The sequence below is a fragment of the Dermacentor silvarum genome, chromosome 2 (assembly GCF_013339745.2).
Source record: "Dermacentor silvarum isolate Dsil-2018 chromosome 2, BIME_Dsil_1.4, whole genome shotgun sequence".
Lineage (NCBI taxonomy): Eukaryota > Metazoa > Arthropoda > Arachnida > Ixodida > Ixodidae > Dermacentor > Dermacentor silvarum.
This window is the reverse complement of record NC_051155.1, coordinates 204,883,596-204,904,270: the sequence shown is the minus strand read 5'-3', so window position 1 is coordinate 204,904,270 and position 20,675 is coordinate 204,883,596.

The following is a 20,675-nucleotide window of genomic DNA, read 5'->3' as shown; positions in this document are numbered from 1 at the left end:
TTTTGGTGCCGTTGCTCTTCCGTCTGGCTTGGTTTGCGAACGCCTGGAACAATGTTTTGCGGCAAGTGCGACGTCGCTTCATAGCCATTTTCATCACCATGACCTGCTGCGTTTTCGGATGCCAAATTAGTTTCAGCAAAGGCAAGATGCTGAATCGTTCTGTACGCCAACAGGCTTGAATTCGCGGGCACGCGAAACTGCGTCTGAAAACTTGAGTACGAAACTTTACGATTCAGCTCTAATCTTTTGACATTTGAGGCTCGAGCATGAAACTTCTCTTAGGAAAGCAGCTCTGCCTTTTGTGGTTACTTACTAGCTTTCTTTATCGCGAATAGCTTCGTTTGCCTCTTTTGTTCTTGTTGGTCGTTGGCGGCCGCCCGGTGGATTCGCAATACAAAGGCACCTATGAAAAGCGTGCGTGCTCTCCCGAAACCGAGTTACGGCTTGTGTTCGTCGCCGAACGACAGCAGCATAGGTCTTTGAGACGCAGTCTGTTTCACACTTAGGGGAAATCTCGGAGCGCATTGCATCGCGATGCGGCGAGCGCTGGAGTCGGGTGCCGGCAGCAGCTCGCGCAGGCGCAGACGCTCGAAGCGTGTTATCTTGAACCACGTCGACTGCTACGGTGGCGTGCGCTAGCCCCATGGTCGGGAAGCGTGGTACAATAGATGATAACACGCTTCGAGCGTCTGTGCCAGGCGGTGGACAGTCGGGCTAGTTTCGGTATTGGCAATAAAGCGTCGTCATGAAAGTGGAAGCCAAAGGAAAATTCAGTAACTTTTGCATATGTGGCTCTATCTTTTCAACCTACATAGCAATAAAGTGAAGTCATGCAATTATATGTAGAAATAAAATGTGTTTTTGCTATTTTCTTTTTTTAGCATGCTATATATTTTTTTTAGTCGCTTTACATGTTGCGCCAACGGGCGGCGCTTTCGCTCTTATCGCTTCGGCTGCCATTCCGTTCGTCTGCTCCTGCCGCTCTCTGCACCTCTGCACACGTGCACGCCTTTGCCTTCTACTGTGCGCTGCAAAATTTTGTTTCTGTATCGGCCGGTGGCTCCAGCGATGTACAAAAACAGTAGAAAGGCCACAAGACGTTTCCGCGCGGCTCTGTGGTTGACGAGCACGGAAGGGACAGCAGGGTGACTTTTTTCTGCTTCCAAGAGAATGAGAGGTAAGATTGCTTTTTATGCAGTCGCTATAGCGAATAGCCGCTAACCTTATCGAAACGGCTGTAAGACGAAAGGAAGAGTATTCCGTACACGGTATATTTCTCTTTGCTGTGTAAATACATTCAAGTTACCTATCGACAGCAGCTTCTGGGACGAGCGAGTGCTAGCTGAACCACTGACGGAAATTGCGTTTCGTTATATCTCGGCGACTGCTGTTCGCTTTATGAAATAAACTGATAACATTGCTGAAGCTCCTTGAATGCTTGCTTCACGGACGAAGGGGTTAAGTTAGAGACCTGCCTGTTCTTGGTTAGACATTGCAAGTCACATAGAGCTTCACAAGGTGCGGAGACAAATTGAAGGAGCACTGCGCTAGTGCACAAAACACTGCAAGTGCCGTTTCCTTCACGTTCCTGCTACGGCACTGGGTGCATCTTACGTTGCCCCGTGAAATGTGTCGCGAGAAAAAAACGCCTGCTTGTCGGTTCTTCTTTATCGAATATTCATCTGCGATGTGCGATGTTCGCGGTTGTTAACTGAGAACTAAGCAGGCGAGCTGTTTTTGTTCAGAAGGAACGAATTTTCCTTAGGGTCAAGTCGCACTAGCGTGCAATGCGTACGAAGGTGCTTACGTCGGCGCTGAGCGAGCCACGCGATCGGGTGTTCTCGCAAATCCCCCTGCGCGAAACAAATTGGTCTATAATAGGAAATGCTCATAGACCGTTTACCAGTGGCTTACAACTTTTGGAAGCTCGTCTTCTAGTAATAGGCATTCTGCAGAACTGGGAAGACAAGGAGTATACAAATAGCTTGAACAAACCAATCCGTCAGTGCCTTATTGACAACTGAATAGGAAGTTCAGTGATAAATACAATTTAGCTGTAAGAAACTGATCAGTGTTTTCAGACAGCTGTTGAGAAAGCAGCATTACCAAACCTGTTATTGCAATATAGTAGCAGTTAAAATAAGCATTTGGATTGTTAAATCTTTGTGCCATATTTTTAGCATAAATCCTACAATAAAATATAAGAGTTAACGTACATGAAATGAAAGCACTGTTTTGTGGAAAGAGTGCGTAAATGTTTAAAGGGTGCGTAAATGCCAGCAACACAGATGTGTTGCTGGCATTTATTCAATACTTGAACCACACACACAAAAGGAAATTGTCATTGCGAAAAAGAACAGGCTGAAAATGACAGCCGTTAAAATAATGCAGACTGTAGCAGCAAACGGAACTCGCGCTAGTTTCCTCTTGCGTCTGCCTAGAAAATCGCACACTCGTCTAGCGCATTGCAGATAAGCGGGATGGCCGTCTCCCCCTCGCGTCTCAGCAAAACCGTTGCCATAACAGCAGGGTTCATTTTTTTTTCTCAGAAGCATGGCCTACCAAGCACTAGGGGAGAAATTGGCGCTCGTGATGCAATTCCCGTTTACCTGGGGGGTAGGTATACCTAAAGTGCCTATATAAGAAAAGTACCACCATCTACTCTTTCCTCCGCCACCTCCTCTCCTAAAGCACTTGCTTTTTCTTTACTTTTTGCTTGCGAAAGCCAAGTCGACGGTGGCGCACCTAGAAAGTCCACGTTGAAGCTTTCAGACCGGGCGCGCGCCGCCGCGGCCGCCGGCGACTGCGGATGCGCAGAGGACTTTCAACATGGCTCTGAGGCGGAAAAAAAGAAAATATAAGAAGTGAAAAGCGCGCGCTATCATCGTCCAATCAGAGATACAGGATAACACAGGAGAGAGCGAAGCGGAATTTGTCAAAGGATGGCGGTACTTTTCTTATATAGGGACTTTAGGTATACCAGCTGACCTATAGCCGTGTCTGCGCCTGCGCGAGCTACTGCCAGCACCCGACTCCAGCGCTCGCCGCATCGCGATGCAGTGCTCTCCGAGATTTCCCCTAAGTGTAAAACAGACTGTACGTGCTAATTCGCTGTGAGCTTTAAAGTGTGTGAAGGTTACGATGCGGGGGTGGAGCACTCGTAAAGAAAACATGCGGTCACCCGCTCGTTCACTGGCTGGTTTAGTCGTCGTTAATTTAGTCGTTTGCTCGTTCGTTTAGCGTTCGCTTGCTTGTTCGTTCATCTATTAGTTCATACGGCCACTATGTCTCTGAGACGCACTTGCTGTAGGCTGGTGCGTCCGTGCCCTCCGCCAGCCTTTGAGCGTCATAGCTTATACGCGCCGCGAATTCAAGTAGCAAGGACGGAGCGGATTATTTAGCTTACTGAGGGTTTGCTGGAGGCCAGGATGTTGGCATTCGATCGTAAACGTGTTATTTACAACCATTCGCAACAAGATCTTGCGACACGCCCTTGACAAATGTAGTGCACGTGATACATTTGGAATGGTCATGGTACGGCGTTAGCGCTCGTTTAGATATTTACAAAAATAGTTATCAAAACAGAAAAAAGAATCTGCCGTCACTGAATTTGTATATATTGTCACGGGGTAGTTGCGGTGAAGAAAACATTTGTAAAACTGTGAATGACGAAACGTATTTTTTATTGGGCGAACCTGTGCTCACAAAAGCAAGTTGCACGCGAAGCCCAACGATAGCGGCGAACGCACTCGGCGATCGTCGAAATCTGATTAGCGGCAAAACGCGTCGGCTTTTTGACATCAGTCATAGAAGGTTCCAGAGTAATCCCTGGTGCCCTCGTGTCTTCTAGAAAGTACTAGACAGTTCGCGTCGCTCATACAATCAGATTACATAAGCGTCGGTGACAACGGATAGAAGCATCGACAACGTTCGAGAAACTTCCGATACATGCAGGCGCGTCCTGCGCCGAGGAATGTTTAACATTTGTTAGCCTAAGCGGTCACCGGTGAAAGATAAAAAAGTGCACGTCACAATATATATATAACCCTCCGCATAGAAATCCTATGCTATACCCGAAGTTACTCGGAGCTAGAACGCCAACGCGAACGCTTAAAGCGCACGGCATTGCTATGCGTGCCACGGTCGCTGGATAAAAAAAAAATTATCCAGCGGCCGTGTGCGTGCATTCACTCTGCGAAAGGTCGTCTTTTACGCTCAAGCGGTGTAGGCAGCGCCACGGTCGAGGAAGGAGCGCGAAAGAGAGGAGGAGGGAAGGTGGAGGAGGAGAGTGTCACTACTTTTTAACACGAAAGTGTTTTATGCCGGGGTCCACCAAGACTTCACTGACGTATTTCCGTCACGGAAATACGTCACACGAACATACACGAACATAATACAAAGAAAGAAACCAGAAGAAAAAGTTCCACAAACATGCAAAATTTGGAAATCGAACCCACGACCTCTCGGTCCGCGACGATAGATCGCCGAGCGTTTAACCCATTGCGCCACAAACGCATTTGCAGAGAGCTACACAGACGCGCCTTATATATCTAACACTCCTCCGTGTACCCGCGCTCTTGCTCGGGGCGGTGCCGCCGCCTACGAGCAGAAAAGAGAAGTACTGCATTATGACACTAACGCGCACCGACAGTGAACGCTTCGGTGGTCTCAGCACTACGACGCCTCGATGCCAGCATTCGAAGGGACGCTGGCATCAAGAAGCACTACCAACGCCACCTAGGTGGCGTTCACCGTACTCAGCACAGCGGAGCGTGGCCTCCGTAATTAGCTCTGAAAATGTTTCTGAAGTTGATCGCGGAGGCTGCAATTACGACGCGCTGTACGCGCTGATTTGACTCGGTGACGATTCAGTTACGTGCTTTGTCTTGCGCGTTGTATTAGTGTCAGTTACGTGCTTCGTCTTTCGCGTTGTGCTAGCGTGTGCAGCGTAGTGCAGCTTCCATATGCACGACGGTTGCTCATGGTCATCGACGTTGGTAGTTGTGATGGAGGAGACGTGCCACCAGGCGTCAGCGTGGGTGCATCAACGCCTAAGGGCGCTTTAGCCACAAAACACCAATAGACATTATATATCAATGTGCAATAAACATTACACTACTTCTGTGAAGACACGTTTCACTTTCGTGTTCTATACCGATTCCTATATAAGAGGGATCAACCACATTTTTTTATATAGAGGGGCTTTAACCACGCCATGTGACCTGGTGCCGTGTCGGAACGAGTAACGTATACATGCAGAAAGTTCGGTGCAAGTTGTGACTGTTCCGAATGATTCTGCTGTATAGAAGAGGTGCAATCGTAGCACCAAAGAGAAAAACAGAGATAGTGAAACAGAGATACAAACTTTATAATAGATGTTAGCTAGGCTGGTCACCTGGCATGCTTCTCCAGGTGATGGGTTATAAACAAGTGTACCAGTTCCTGAGTGAACGTATGTAGCAAACAACTTCTGTTGAATAATTTTCAGTCATTCAGTAATGATATCTGACCATTAGACAGCCTACAAATCTGGGCCCGTATTCACAAGAAGCTCTTGCGAAATAATTGCCTGTAATAGAAATTTTCAGCCAATTCTGATGCCGGACATCTTAATAACAAATGGGGCCAGCCAATAGCAAAGAACAGTTACGAACAAAGGGCTTTGTTAATTCGGCCTCTGGTGACTCGATTTAAGCAACTCTATATATTATTTGGCCAATATCTCAGCCAGTTTCCCTCTCTTAAGGCTGGTGCGTGGTGATATGGTAATCACAAGGCCCCTTCAACCAAAATAACACTCTAAATACATATCTGTTTGATTGCTACCGTTGTCTATAGGTATATACCTTATGTGATCGCCTTTCAGTTATTCATTTACAATCTTCCAAGGTCACCAGACATCCAGTTGTGAACGGCATAAAATATATCCAACAGTGTAAATAGCCTTTGCTTTTTACCAAACGGATTGAAGGCATACTCTGTATTTAATTTTCTTGAGAAATAAAAAAATACTACGTATTCAATAATATTTTCGAAGACAGTTCTTCTCTAAAATAGTATTTGAATAAATTCGGAAATCTTGCCATTTGAACGGCCCTACAATTAGTGTTAGAACACTTATAAATATTGTTCCGGCTTCATGTTGTTGCATACGCGGTGATTGCTCTAGGAGAAAGATTTTGTACGCTTGTCACTTCATTAGAATAGTGTATAAATTTGATATCCAAAGGAGCATTGCACTCGTGAACAAGCCCTGCTTTTAAGACCACGCAGCGCATAAACAAAGAACTCGGGGTTGAGTTACGAATGCTTAAACGACACGTGAAATGCTAGGGTCTATTTGTTTAACTTGAAGCAGTCTCATCGACATGAGGAAACAAATCACGAACACTTAGCTGGTTCTGTGCCATTGAGGAAACCTGGGAATTTATCTTCGCATATACATTTCACACACCGGTGAGATGCTAGGTCACATGCATTCTTTAAAAAGCCTCGTGGTATAAAGCAGGAAGAACGTGTAGGAAATATGAAGGTATGAAATATGATTGAATGCTTAGTCTTAAAGAAAAGCTGGAATAACTAAAGTCATTTCTACGTGTTCTTATTCAGCAAGCAATGACGTTAAATGCACTGTATTTCGCTCAAACTTTCCGTACGCGAAGTACACAAGGTTACGAAAAGTAAAACCACTTTGAGGCCGGTAATCGTCAGAGCTTGCATGACAAACTGCGGTTGGCGACCGAGCAGCGACACACGGCGACGGATGTTGACACCGACAATGGCGACCATGCCCGTCGCCAACCGAAATGGGTCGTGACCGGTGTGCCAATGTGTCGGCACCACGACGACAATGCGATCAAATAATCAGGTCGACGTCATTTTGACAGGGAAAATTTAAGCCCCCCCCCCCCCCAAAAAAAAATATTAAAAAAAAGCAACACAGTGCAAACATATAGTCTTCAGTCCTAGACAAGGAAGCATGGAAACAAATCGTAGCCTGAAAAAACAGCTATGCAAGCGAAAATATGTTCCTTGGCTCGCCTTGCTGAACGTATGTCTTTGTCTTCACGTTCGCTGAGGCAAAGACTCGCTGAGCTCAGTGGCATTTGGTTTAAATGTAAATTGAATTTGACTTGCCGCATCCGTGATTATCACTATCCGATGGAATCCTGTTTCCTCTTACGCAGTGCTTTTTTCTCTGTCGAGTCTTTTTTATATATATTTCTTACCGAAGTTTCATCACCCTTCGAGTCAACGCTTTCTCGTTCGAAGCAGACATCGCAAGAAAACAATAGCAATAGCGAAGTGTTACCCAAAACAAAGAAACAGAAGGAAAAGAAAGAAAGAAAGTTTAATTTGAGCCCCAGGAATAGTAGGTTATACAGCTCTCGGGTCAGTTCGTCGCCGCTCAAAACACCGGATTGAAGTCGTTTTCAATTTAGAAATTTATATACAGGGCCGCTTTTGCACGTGCACCTGCGTTCGCCGGGTCAGCCGCCTTCAAATCGGGTCACTTGGCCTCTCGCCTCACTTTCCCACATGTTTTTCCCGCCGCGCAGCTACGCGAGTTCACAATACACAAGAAAGAAAAGAAATCACTCATTTAATATAAACCTTAATAGATAAAAAAGCTGAACTTTCTCGTGTCCACCAGCTTATGAAAAACGTGCAGCTATAAACGCATGTTTCAAGGAAGCGTGAAACGCACAAGCTGATTTGCCTCAGATACTGACCACGAAAATGGGCAAGGGTTCCTACGACGTCGGCGGGCACAAAGTGCAACAGGCATCAAAGGCGAGCAAAAGGAGGTGAATATTCATTTATGGCTCATTGAGAGTGCTTTAATTTTAACAATTACAAGAGAGGCACTTGTATGCATCTTTGTTGCTGGTCGCAACTGTGTCTGTGCCGTAATCGTCAACAGCTATGGCGACGGTGGTGCGTGCAAGAACAGCGTATCCGCGATCGTTCGTTTTATGGCGACAGGTCTAGTCTGTCACCTGGCGAATAAATTCAGTTGCGCAATCAAATATATTTTGCCACGAAACACGTTGGTTCGCGTTATTTCAAGCAGGCCTTGCTTGAACAAACAGGCCTACTGAAGCACTGCGCTCCACCTTTTTAACGCGACAGCGTTAAGGGCCCCGTGTCACCGAAAATTCGGCGTCAGCGTCGGTCCCCGCGTGCGGCGTCCGCGGCCAAGAAAATCATCCCGAACCACCCCAACCACACAGACCCTCCGCGTGGCGCAGAGGCGCTGGTAAAATAATTGAATTTCTCAAAGAAAAAAATTAGGGGCAGCTTCACACTAGTGGTGCGAAGACGGGGCAAACAGCGAAGCTGGCGACCCCACCTAGCTTTATCTCGGTTCGGCCAAGTTTTGGCGAGGTTTTGCTTTGAGACTCGGCCACGTTTTGCCCAAGATCACCCCAGAATCATCTACAGGCCAAGGAGCAACGAACACTTGGTCATTGAAGTATCTGGACGCTCAAAGGCTTTCGCTCGGTTTCGCGGGCTCGTGCTGACTTTTCACCGCGGCTTCGGCGGCGCAATACTGGGAATCGGACCGAAGTCGTTTCACTCGCGCTCGAGTAGCGGCGCGCCGGCTTTCGCGTCGCGCTTCCTTTTCTTCAGGAGTGATGCTCTTCTTCAGCCGCCCCGCCCCATATTCGCGGTGATGTGCTTGGCGCGGAAACCGCGGGACTTTACTGTCGCCGCGACGGTGACGCGGGGCTATATATCCCGTGGGTCAGCGCAGTGACGTCACGGCTTAGCTCCGCCTCTGCGCAGCCGCGGCCACCACTCCGCACGGCGCGTTGTCGTCATGGCTCGGCAAAGCTAAGACGAAAGCGATGTGGCGCGCGCTATGACGTCATGGCTCACGCAGCTGTGGCGAGGCTCGGCGCGGTCGGTGCAGCTGGGGCGAAGCGTTGCTAGGCGACGCGTGGTGAGGTCATCGCCAAGCGGAGGTTTTGCGGCATACACTCGACAGACCGTCCTCGAGCTTAAACAGCTTCGCTAGTTCACATGGGTATGTGCCATTGCGATTGGACCCTTTCTGCAATACCACCACGATCGGCCCACATTTCGGCGTTACACCTGGCGGCAAACGCCCAGGTTAAACAGCTTCACTGTTACAATGCGTCATAAAAATCGTAAAGGACGGCTTAACCACAACCCACAGGTATAATAGCTTCGGATTGTAATTTTAATATACGAGAAAACAAAATTGTGTTACGTCGAAACTGAAAAACAAACCCCTTTTCCAGCATTTCTACCGCTCACTCATACAGCGACGCGCCTTGCAAACATATTATCCAGATGGCGCTCGGCTACTCGGCAAGCCGTATGCGGAGGCGAAGTTGGAGAAAAAAGAAAGCGGCAGTTGCCGGGAAGGCTCACAAACAGTCAGGGATATTTGAATGCTATCGCGTTCCACTCTTAAACGCGAAGCTTAACCGTCTTCCAAATTTTCCAATCTCGTAATGATTCTGAATATAACAGTGCGCTACCTTGGGCCGGTTGGTACATACTTGAGCGAAGAGAGAGCGCTTTTGATAGGGACGAAGACTGAGAAGACAGACATGAGGACAGATACAGCGCTCGCACCTGTCATTTCTACCTGTCCTCCAATCAAAAACGCAATTTTTTTTTGCTTATTCAATATAATATCCGCTTGCCTCTTGGTGTGTGTAAAAGGATTACGACAAACGAGTGTTATGATTGGCTGGTTTGGAATTGTAAACCGCACCACATGACGAAAACAGAGAAATGCACTGGCTGCTTATCAAAGACATGTATCAACGAAAAGCTCAAGATTGTCGTAGGTCCAGTGACAACGAATGAGCGACTGCTATCGTGCAGAAAAAAAAGCGCCATGCTTATTTTGCATATGCGAATCAATACGTTTGAAGAAACACGAAAACTACAGAAATAAAGTGGATATCGACCTCGGGCACCATAACATTCTCCAAGGAAGCACACCACGCGCTTCTCGTGGTCCATAATGCGCGACGTTCTCTTCCGGTTTTGCCCATCACCTTGCGCACATCAACAAAGCACTCGCCCACCTCATACTACCGCGGTTGTCGGTGCCACCGCGTTCAAAAGTTCAACAAGCATAAAGCACATACAGGAAACCACAGCAGCAAGAAAGCAAAGCGAAGGGAGGAACATGCCGCTTCCGCTTTTGCGCCGCGAATATCACCGCAAGATGGCGGCCAGTACTCATGCCGAGCGTGGCAATCTCGCCAATATCACGTGTCAACACGAGGCGCAAGCCACAGTGAATCGCGAAGCGAATATGAAAGTTTGGCTGCCTAGGAACAACGATGCCGACAGGTCGATGCCCGCAGGGCTTGTATGACGCACGCCCGACTTCTAGACCGCGGCGCAGACTTATCTTGCTTCATTCGTGTTCTTTCTGTCTTTCTGTCTTTCTGACTTTTTTTTACCCTTGCTCATACATCCTGCTGGGGAAAGATCAGAGTTCCCTTATTTTAATTTCTCGCACTTCATGAACCTTCTTTCTATTCGAAGTAGAGAAACCCTGTAGCGAAACAACGACCATTTGCTTCTGTGATAATGGGAATTCAAGTCTAAGTGCTCAGACGACAAATAGAATGACGGTGAAATTATGGAATATTTACAGCTCTTTAGTGATGCTGATGTTTATGTTAAGGACTCACCATCAACATGCAGCAGGAAGTAGAAGGAAACAAGACAGTAGCAACGCTGGTCCATTTGAGCAGCAATGTGACTCAGCGGCGTTACTGCCGACGCTCTCATTTAGTAATTAAGGATCAACATAAGCTATAATTATTATGCTTATCTGATTACTTCCCCAGAGGCAGGACCTACCTTTACATGAAGCCGAAAAAATTGAAGCAATCTGGCTTGTCGAAACGTAATTGAGTTTTCGGTAGCGGATCAAGATGTAAATCTGACAAGTGCTACAAAATTTTGAATACTCATACATATGTTGACTTTGAACAAACATACACGACCGACTGTGAGTGATTAGTGTAATTGCTGTCAGCAAAAATAGTGTCTAAGAGAAGTTAAGGACTGATTTCCATGCCGGCATGTATTCGATGCGAGGGAAAGTTATCATTATAGGCGTTTGTGAAGATGTGAATACCAGCTTTGCAAGGCACCCAGCGGAGAACAACATGAACAAGAACCACCCGAACTCCTGATTCTCGTGTTCCTCTTACCACAGTTTTCTCTTTTCAAATATCCGCCGCGTTTTGCAATGTGGCTATTTTAAGCCTGAGTACAGGAATTGTTCGAATGTCAGTAGAAGAGGAGAACGTGGATAGATAGATTCAGGTTAGGAATCAGTTAGGGACAGGGAGGTGGGAAGCACGTGCTTTCTGCCACTTCATTCATATATATATATATATATATATATATATATATATATATATATACAGGGTATCCCAGATATCACGCCGCACGATTAAAAAAAAAACAGGAAAAGCGTTGCGCGAAGCAAACCTAGTGCGTATTGATTCCAGTACAGTGCAGTATCCGCCAGTAATATTTTGGTTTCTGAGATTTAATTAGGTCATTGTAATTATCTAACTCGAGAAGTACTGTCCCATTTATCAAAGTGTCAATGAGAAGATTGTAGAGCAACATGAAAAACTCCCGATACAGCTTTCTGTTGCTGAATACCTGCTCCATAAATGTGTTCTTCTGAGCGTGAAAGCAGCCCGCGAATACACGCAGAATTCCTGCACGACTGGCCGCTCGAGGCATTTTGCGTGTATTCGCAGGCTTCTTTCACACTCGCAAAAACACATTTATGTAGCAGGTATTCAGCAACAGAAAGCTGTATCGGGTGTTTTCATGTTGCTCTACAATCTTCTCATTGACACCTTGATAATTAGGACAGTACTTCTCGAGTTAGACAATTAATTACAATTACCTAATTAAATCTCAAACCAAAATATTACTGGCGGACACTGTACTGGAAACAATACGCACTAGGTTTGCTTCAAGTAACGCCGTTCCTCTTTCTTTTAATCGTGCTGCGTGACAGCTGGGACACCCTGTATATATGTATATATTGTGGGCGTTTATTACACACATCTTCCTCATCTGTATGTTATCATCATCCTCACAATTTTACCTATCCTCCTCTTCTCCGTATATGTGATCATCATCATCATCGCCTATGTGCTGCGCTTGTTCGCTGACGAGCTCCCAGGCCTAATAAACGTCGTCCCAACCGAGACGTAACAATATATATATATATATATATATATATATATATATATATATATATATATATATATATATATATATGTGTGTGTGTGTGTGTGTGTGTGTGTGTGTGTGTGTGTGTGTGTGTGTGTGTGTGTGTGTAATACAGAGGCGCTATGCGTATGTGAGTATATTTTTGTGGTAATGTCCATAACATGAAACAAATGAAAAGAACCAAATGGTAGATGTCGTGCTTACGTGGGAGGTTGCAAAATTAATGAAAATACCTTTCAACGTATTTACTTAGTACAACGTAAAAACAAAAGCAACATTCAACAAACATAATGTTCGAATGCAGGTAAACTAACAGTAGCCTGAAGCAAGACTACGCTAAAAAAAATCGCAGAACACAATTTCCTCTTCAATGTCAGAGAAAGGCCAGTACCGGATCATGATCACTAAGGAACGCCCCTCCCCCCCCCCCCCCCCCCCCCCCCCCCCCCCCCCACACTCTCTTTTGTTCTAAACTCGACACACAATTCTCGCCTCTGCTGGTCATAAAGCGGTTCCCCACAAACACATGATGACGATTCAGTGCGCCCTATTTTATGAGAAAATGTTTGGTGAAGAACACATTTAGCCGAAGTCAATGAAGCTGAGTTCCTGTGCCCCTCGTTAAATTACCAACCTATTTCAGGGCCCACTGCATGCAGAATAGATATTCTCGCTGCATCGTAGAACCACGTTGCCAAACACCATTCAATTGAGAATTCCTTCACGATGCGCCTTACGTCACGGCTGAAGAGAGGAATAACGCACATAGTGCCGTGTTGTTGATGATCCCAGTTTGCAATTTTGTCTATCCGGTCGTTCCCGGATACTCTAATCCGGCTGAGCAGCCACAAATATGGAACATCACGTCCACGAGGGGTTGCGCTGTGTACCTATTTCGCAATTTACCCAATACTTTCACTGTGTAATATATTGGCATGGATTTTACACAGAGGCGCTAGCGCCGACTTTTAAGCCCGAGCAAATGACCAAAAGAAAAACGTGAAATATCGATTGCAAACAGTCGGAAACTGGACACAAGCTAAAGTGAGAACACTAGAGCACTTTTAGTGGGAACGATAGATCTCCCATCAGTAGCGAGCAAATGAAACGAATCTCGACTTCACGAGAAGACTGCAGTTTCCTCTTTTTATCGTCGTAGTAATGTGGAGAGCAATATGGGGCAACAAGGAGTGCGCACTAGAGGCCCTGTAACACAAATAGCCACGTCAGTCATCGTCCACCAGAGATGTTGCAGTGATTTGGGCACAGTTCCACGTCAACTTTCATACTGCACAAAAAGCGGAAGGGAATAAAGGCCATGCATTTGCCTCCTACGAGAGGGCATCGCGGTGACTATGGGGAAATCCGAAAGAAATCAATGATGGTCGCGGCATCCAGAGGAGTGTCCGGCTGACAGCGATACAAAATGGTAGGACCGCTATGCCTCATTTTTGAATCAAGGCCATAAAAAAAATTAAGAACAAGGAAAAAAATCGTGCACTCTTTTCTACCCGCGTCTGTCCCTCCCGTCACTCCATCGTTACTCACGCGCGAAATTTTCATATCAATTGCTTCGCTCGAGAGTTGCTTTCCTATCCGTTGTTGCGGTAGTCTATCTGCTTGTACGGTGGCAACGTTCTCTACTTCCTGATATTCTTTCTCCACTCGATCCTTTCTAGGACTCAGTTTTTCGACAACAAATGGACAATTAAACAGCAAATACTTCCAATGGTCACTGTTGCGGAATGTATATATTTGTAGGCCGTCAGTCAAAATACGGCGCATGCAAATTCACGTTGAGAGTTTGTAGAGAGATTCGGCTCGAAGGCTGGGAGGAGGGGAGGCTTTCGCGAGTCCCATATGGCACGTGCCATCTACATGAGTTCGATGGAGGAGATGAACGATGGTTCGCTATCGCCGGAAGCCACGCGTCCCTCTGGGAGCAGAGATGAAACATTGTAGTTAGAAATGGGCGCAGGCATTTGGCAGCCCGCGAATTCTATAGAGGAGCAGTGGCATGAGCGCTTGACGTTGTGGTGTAGACGAAATCACAAAAAAAAAAGAAACAGCTTTGGTACGATGGAGCTTTAGGGACTGTCCAATGTTGAAGGACTGGCACGACGTATAGAAAAAAAGTGCATGATGGTATGCTTTCCAATAGAAAATACAGACTTATCCACGCAAATGCGCAGTCGGTCTGCCAACGTCGTGAACGCTTTCGAAGCTGCAAAGCACACTCTGTGTGCTAGAATGCCGCACTCCTCATTGCGTTCGATATTGTTCTCGCCTACGCTTTTTTTTCTCGGTACTTGGGTATGGTGTGCAAGTAACCAGTGCGCAAAACACATTGTCGAATTGAGTTCCGTGCACAATGGAAGTTGTTGAACGGTTATTACTCGAGTTGCAAGTATAATAAAAAATATTCACGCCAACTTCCTTTCGTGTTAGGAATCTCTCCGTATGAGAGAGTGTTAACAAACTGTGAAACCGGCCAATATTTTAATATTTGACTCTGCAGTTATCTTAAAGAAAGCAAAATGAGAAGTATATTGTGTTACACTATACGTATTTTTTTGAAATCGCCTGTCGTGGGCAGAACGTTACTAATCTTTGAGCGCAATTGCTCGTAGGGGCAGCCATTACTTGCAGAATTATTGAAAATAAACATTTGACTAATCAACAAAAATTGACTAATTAAGGTGGAAACTAATTACGTTACAATACATATGTCAGTTTGCGAATTGTAGCCGGTGAGTTGGCAAGTCATATATAGATGGAACGAATTATAAGGATGACACCAGCTTTGAGATACGCACCGTCAGACTTGCGGTGAAAATTCATCCTCCTTTCACTTACTTTTTCTAAGAAAACGCTGATTTATGCATTGAAGCACCAAAGTAACTGGACCACCAATGTATTTCGTCGCACATTTTTGGAAGAACCATCTCGAAACTTGTCATCCTGAGAATTTGTTCCAACTGGATATGCCTTGCGACCTCTCCGGCTACAATTCGTAAATCGCAATATATGTCGTAAAACAGTTAAACTTTTAAATCATGAAATTTTGGTAATAATTCCATCACAAATTTTACTTTCTCGTGAAAGTAAACTGCGCGTCTTCAATCTTCTAATAATCCAGCTGGAGGACTACAATTGGGCTGTCTGCGACAAGCGACTTTTTAAAGTTACGTATATTCCTTGTCAAACATTGGTTCCGAGATACCGTTTATCTTGAATTTGAGCATTTCTCGCGCGAGCATGCTGTGACATCTTGTACAAACTTTCTGTTGAGGCTCAAGAGAAACCGTAGGATTCAATATAATTTAGCGTGTAGTACGGTAGACAACTCGGTGAAAGCACTCACTGGAATAACTAGGGTTGGTATGAGGAAGAATGGAACTATACAACCATGTGATAATGGGAGACATTAGACGTTGTGATGCACCAGGCGGCAATCAGCAATGGCACTGCTGCTGCTATCGGTTTCACGCGCTGAGCATTTCCTGGTTAAAAGAAAAAAATTGCCTGCAGAAAATTCTAGCTGAACGCCACCAACACTTCGCACATTGCTGAACTTTTATTCCCTTTGACTGCCTTACGTGAGTTTCTTGCGGACGGAAACCTCGTCAAGTTACTTTGATTAGTGTCTGTTGATGTTGGTACGAGCTTTTGGCTGTAAGTGTCATAAGTTGGTGACCGTGTGGTGTGTGTACGCGCGATACGTGAGGAGTGGGGATAGCACTGACTTCATCGGTCGGATTTGGCTCTAAGGTAGAGTATTTTCCCTTCTGTATTCATTTACTAAACAAGAAGAAACAACAGTAGGTTAGCACACTTCCACACAGTTATATCGCTAATAACACCCGTTACTGTGGAGCATAAATATCCAAGTAGGACTCAATTCAAGCACTTGTACGAGGTGCCGTGATGTAGGATTTGTCAGAACAACTGCTTGAAAACAGATGCACAAGGCAAGATACATGACACGCAGCTACAAGTTTTAAAAAAAGAAAAGAGAGGGAGAGATGCTATTTCATGAAAAGTCAGCATTTCAGGAGCTTCGAACAGATCCCTTGTTGCCCATGGCTATCGCCATGGCAGCATATATTCGTTGCCGTACGAAACAATCATCAAGACCTTGACGAAATTTGGATCCCGTCCACCTGCGCACCCTTGCGGCTCACCGAAAAAACCCGGGTGCCGAGAGCACTGCTTGAAAACAAATGTTAAGGTAGAACATAAACGTCTACAGATACGGTCACCCGTGAATTATGCGCCTTGCGGACTTTGCTTGTATATAGAAAAAAAGAAAACGTACACAAGCGCCACCTTATGTTGTTAAGATACGTAGAAACTATATATATATATATATATATATATATATATATATTTATATATATTATTTTTGAGAACTTGTCTTTATTACTTTTATATTTATTCCGCATGCTGTTGCGCATGCTCACTTTGGTCAGACTGGATATATATATATATATATATTTCCCTCCAAAAATAAACTGAGGTGCGAGTCAGCGCCAGTCTGTTACCTTAGCCTTGTGCCCTCGTTTCTTGTGTGCGCGCTGCAATTTCATAATGAATAGCTACCAACTCGCCCACCCTTCAGTACTCTTATAAAATAAATAGCGCTAATGAACGGGCATAAAAGAAAAAAAAATTATGGATGATTCCTCTTTCATAGGAATCGGTAGAACACGAAAGTAAAACGTGTCTTCACAGAAGCTGTTGCATGTTTGCTTCCCGAACTAATGGTCCGCTGCCGCGAAAGGCACGCGATTTGCAAGTTTGCTTAGCGCACGGCGTCCTGTTGGCGAGCGCCGTGTCCTACTGGCGAGTTGCTTCGGCGAAGGTGCGAGCATTCTGGTCTGGCTCTTAAGTGGCTGCGGCAGCCAGTCGAGATGCGACGCGCACAGCTGCAGGAATGCCAGTGTCAGAGTTCGCACCGTGCGCCGCAAACGCGCATAGGCATTCTATTTCACACTGGCCTGCCTCTCGCCGGAGCAAAGCGAGATTCACCCGGCGACGTCGTTGCCTTGCTGCGCCTTTTAGCGCAGCAGTTGTCTTCGACGAGCATATTTTTAGGAGCGCCCTTATTTCACACTGGCCTGCCTCTGCATATGGAAGCGCACTACGCTGCACACGCTAGAGCGAAAGAAAGCGAGATTGGCTGAATCGTCGTCAAATCAGCGCGTACAGCGCCTTGCTGCGATCAACTCCAGAAACTTTTAGCTAATTGCAGGCCAGTTACGGTCTTCGAGTGCTTCGATGCATCGAATTGGCATTTAGTGGAGACCACCGAAAGTGCATAATGCAGTACTTCTCTTTTCTGCTCGTAGGCGGCGGCAGCGGCAGCGCGGGTACACGGAGGAGTGTTAGATATATAAGGCGCCGTCTGCAAATGCCGTGGCGCAATGGGTAGCGCTCGGCGATCTATCGTCGCGGACCGAGAGGTCGTGGGTTCGTATTTTGCATGTGTGGAACTTTTCTTCTGGTTTCTTTCTTTGTATTATGTTCTATGACGTCCGTGAGATACGTCAGTGAAGTCTTGGTGGAGCATAAAACACTTTCGTGTTAAAAAATTCCGAAGTTGTGTCCGTAGCGCGGAATCGAACCAGGGACCCCTCGCTTCCGAGCGCGCGGCGTTAGCCCACTACGCCACGAAGCGCACATAGACACACGCACCACGATGGCAATAAATACCCAACATTAACGAAAGGCCGCGTTTCTAGCGCGTTTCTAACGCGTTTGTGCTAGCGCGTTACGGCCCGTGTAAGAAGCTGGTGTAAGACGCTGTGGCCTCTCCGCCTTACCTTCAACGCGTTTCGAACGCGCTGCCCAAGGCGGTGGCAAGTCAAGTTCAAGTCGAGGAGCGTTTATGAATACGGGGGGTATACTCTCTCAGCAGTCATGTGATGGCGTCGGCAAACGCGGTGCACGTTCCGGCATGTGTAAATGGCTGCGTGAGACGCTGTGGCCGCTCCGCCTTACTAGAGAGTACTGCACGTTTCTAACGCGTTTGTGCTAGCGTCCCCTTAAGCGGGAGATCCGATGATTCCCTCCGGAGCTTCGCCCACTCATCATCATTCACCCCGTGGATATGCTGTGATTTTTTTAAATACGAGCAGATTTTTTTTCTTACTTACTAGCCTCGATTCGTGTTTTCACTTAACGACTACATTTAACAGTTTTGTGTGAAACTGTACTTATTCAGAACGCACAGGCTCCTAATGTGGTAATAAATGAATGAAGTGAAATTTGGTTTAAATATAGGTAAAGGCAGTGGCGATAGCGGCAGTAACGTCGTTTCATGCTTTTACCTGATTTTAGCCTTTCGCCAGTGAATCTTTAACCATTAGAACTGCTGTATGCCCACAAAGAGAGTTTAAAAAAGTGCTGCTATTTACAGCTGCAAAGGTTTCTGAGGTAACAAGAACGTCATCGAAGGTTCAGCGGCGTAAGTCATAATCGGTGGCCTCGAGTATACAGAGTGGATAATAAAGGCTCAGTTCCTGTGGTACGGGTCGTTTGGATTCATCATGCGGATTTCAAACCAGATTGACTTAATGCTAAGACATTCATTCACGTTATCCCTCTGTACAAGGTTAGCCATTTCCGGCAATTCACGAAAATTCGATGGCGCAATAAGGTGCCATCAAATGACTTATGGTCATGTAAAAGAGAATAATGAGTGAGTGAATTCTGGAGTTTCACGTGGCAAAACCACGATGTGATTATGAGGCACGCAGTAGGGGGGGACTCCGGATTAATTTTGACCCACATAGGGATCTTTAACGTGCGCCCCTTGCACGGGACAAGGGCGTTCTTGAATTTCGCCCCCATCGAAATGCGGAAGCCGCGGCCGGGATTTGACCCCGCGACCTCGTCTGTTGCAGCGCAACACCATAGCCGCTAAGCCAACGCGGCGGGGTATATAAAATAGGGGAAGTCTGGCCCATACCATGTACTCGCCAATAAAAGCGTTCCTTTTTATTCCAATTTTTCCTTCCTCTGTGGTTAGAGAAGGAATCGCCATCATTTCTACCCCTTTGTCCTACAGTGACGCACTGTTCTGAGTATACATGTTCTGACATTTAAAGAACTGAGCTTAAGCGGCCAAATTGGTTTATAACTTCAATGCATGAGCTTAAGAAACACACACCAAAAAGCTTCCGCATATTTTTTTAAAAGCTATTTGACATAATCCTCTTGGCATTCTCAAGAGTAATGATGAATCAACTAGCTTGATGAAGGCGCTTGCTCTTTTCCCCATATGTGGTCTCTGTATATTGCGAAATTCAGGCCCTATATCTTCACGAACATTCTCCTACATAGGATTATTTGGATTAGTACCTATTACAAAACCATGATATTTCCCCATGGTTACAATATTGAAAAAGGCCTTGATTATGGTATACTGTATACTGCTTTGTGCGAATAGCAATCATCATTCGAGACGTAACATCGCAAGTTCTCATGCCGTGTTTTAGATAATCACATGAAACAAATAGCAAGAAAATACTGTGTAGGATCTGTCTGTTTTTTTTTTAATCAGAAATCTAGTTCCCCAGTTCTTGAAGGAGGGAAACAAGGTAAAACACGAGCATGCTAGGATTAAACACGTACGCGCTCAAAAAAGTTTCATTAATTTAGAGGCAGCGCTATATATGAGCAGTATGTGTCGTATTTCCATTTGGGCTGTGTTTCGCTTCAGCAACGCAGCCCAATATCATTTCATTCCATGACGAGAAGTCACACAACAGGCGTCAGAAGGATTAATTATTGTTTCTTTATCAATCGTCGACTGGAAAACAGCTTACAATAGAGACAAATACCATTTTAAGGCTGCCTTTAAAGCAATCATAATATGTTAGCGCTGCTTATCTGCTGCCTGTTAGTGCCTTAAAACGAATGCCTAAAAAATCTTTTGACGTTCGCGATAAAATGGCTAGAGGCATCTGCTTCTACCAGTCAAAGTGGGGTGCCGATAGCGAAGTAAACCTTCAGAACAAAGATTTGCCTCCTCGAGCGGTTCTAAATGCAGATTGGACACATAGACTGTGTAGTGCAAGTGTTCTTCCGTCGGCGTTGCAGTTTTCTTTCTTTCTCCGAGTCTGCACTGTCAGACATAGTTTACCACGTCGTAATATCTGCGCCTCGCAACTTCGCAAGCAAAACAGCATCTCGTAAACGTGTGCTTGAATCAAGTTTTTTTTTTCCTTTTGAGCTCCGTCTCATTCGCAAGCGGTGATGTTGCACGCCTAATACTGGGCACAATTACGCGTCAGTCAATGGTGTTCTGCTTTCTGTTAGGCACTTGCGCGTCTACCCTTCTGCACAGAATAAAGGAAGGAATGGCACGCCACATTAACGTTGCTCTATCTCATGTCATCTATCGC